Genomic DNA, 2,247 nt, shown 5'->3' on the forward strand with positions numbered 1-2,247 from the left:
ACGGGGCCGTTCGGGGGGCGCGGGGCTCGGCGCGCGCTGCTGGGCTGCGCTCCCGGGCACTCGCCGCCGCGGCTGTCACCGTCTGCCCCGCGGCGGCCCGGCCCGCCGCTTATATAGCCCGCTCCTGCCCACACGGCCGCGAGCTCGGATGACAGCGAATGCCATTTAAAGCGTGCGCGCCCCGCGCCCTTCCGCCTGACGTCGCCCCGCCGCTCTGGGAAAGTAACGGCCCTTTCCCCGGCACCGCCCACCCCCAGCCAACCCGGCTCCGGAAGGCAGGCCCCGCCCGCGGGGTTCCGGGAGCATCCGAGGCCCCGGGAGCACGCGGCTGGGCGGGGTGGCCGGAGAGCAGGCAGGAGCCCTCGGATCGGCCCCGCTGGTCTACCACTGGCCGTCCCGGGATCCCCAAGTTCGTGCCGACAGTGGTGGCCGCGGCGGCGCAGGTGCCCATCCCCCTCTGTGATCCCAAACGCACACACTCAGAGACGCTAATGATTCCGCCGCGGGTTCTGTGTTGGGCGCATGGTGGAGGCAGTTCCAGCCCTCCTCGCAGCTGGGAGAGAGCCGGGCGCGGGGAGCGCCCGGGCGCCTGGTTCCCCAGAACTGAGTTCGGAGAACGGGTTGGGTTTCTTCTCTGGATCCTTGCCACCCCCTCCCCAGACAGACACAAATGCATACACACACAAACACGCAGGGAGGCATTCACGTAGAAAAGTACACCCTGATGATCCCATTCCAGTTCTTCCCTTCCCTAGCTGTCTTCTGTCTCCTCACAACCCCACCCCCAAGTCCCTCGGGCACCAGCCCCCTATTCATGCTCAGAAGAATGACACTTGCATAGGCACTAATAACAGCGATAATAACTACAATCTGGAGAGCTTCACTCCAAGCCAGCCAGTGAGCTTCGTTTTACATATATTATCCTATTTAATCTTCATAATAGCCCTGTGCGGTAATTGGTATTCTCCCAACTTTACATATGAGATAGTGGAGGCACAGAGAGGGTAAGTAACTGGTCCTCTAGTAACTGATGGAACCAGGCAGCACGGACTGCACAGTCCATACTAATATAGACCCTTGCTAAAGGAGAGTACCCACCTGTGCCCCCTAGGGCTTCTGAGAGCAAGTCCCCTAGTTTTCCTCACTCCCAAGAAGAAACTGAGCACTGCCCCAGACTACATGGGCCTCAAGTATGGCAGGCACAGAGCAGAGCTCCCCATCACCATCTTCCCCACAGGCGCCCAGCAAGGCTCACAGGGCCGCTGGGAAAGGAGGGAATCCATGGCTTTGGTCTCCATTCCTTCTACAGCCATTCAACAAAGATTCACTAAGGACCTCCTGTGTACCAGCTCAGGATAGTCCGTGTCCTCACGAAAGTTACATTCCAGTGGGAGGGACAGACAATAAACACCTCAACCGGAACATGTACTTGGGTGGTGTGATAGGGACGCAGATGGAGAAATGTGCAGAAGGGGTGGCCAGGAAAGGCTTCTCAGAGTGGGTGATATTTAAGGTGACCCTAAGGGACAATAATAACACTGCTAATATGCTTAATATGTGCCGTGCTCTGAGTACTTTTTACGCATTAACACATTTAATGTGTTTAAGTATTGTATTTAATCCTCTCAACAACCTTGGATAACAAGCACGTTTCTTATTGCCATTTACAGATAGAAAAACTTACCCAAGGTCACGCAGCTAGTAAGCAGCAGATTTGAGATTCAAACTCAGGTGACTTAGCTCCTAAGCCCTCACTCCTATCTTACACGGAAGCCCTTTGCCCTGTGGCATACGAAGAAGGAACCAGAGTGTGACCAAGTGAGAGGAGAGCGTTTCAGGCAAAGGGAACCCTAGTGCAAAAGCACTAACTAGGGCAGGAAAGAGCTTGGCTTATTCAGGGAACAGTGAGAAAGCCCCGTGTGGCTAGAGCAGAGTGGGTGAGGCCAATGAGAAGGGATGGTCACAGAAGGCCGGGACAGCCATGTTAAGGTTAAGGAGACAACATTTTATTCTTTTTTTTTTTTTTTTTTAACAGCATTTTATTCTAAGGGTAATGGTAAGGCACTGAAGAGTTTGGGGCAGGCAAGCTATATACTCCATGTTTTTTTTTTTAATTTCATGTTTATTTGTTTTTAAGGGAGAGAGAGACAGAGCGTGAGTGGGGGAAGGACAGAGAGACAGGGAGACACAGAATCCCAAGCAGGCTCCAGGGTCTGAGCTGCCAGCACAGAGCCCGACACGGGGCTC

This window comes from Herpailurus yagouaroundi, unplaced genomic scaffold (assembly GCF_014898765.1).
Source record: "Herpailurus yagouaroundi ecotype Mexico unplaced genomic scaffold, PumYag 187, whole genome shotgun sequence".
In the NCBI taxonomy this organism is placed as follows: Eukaryota; Metazoa; Chordata; class Mammalia; order Carnivora; family Felidae; genus Herpailurus; species Herpailurus yagouaroundi.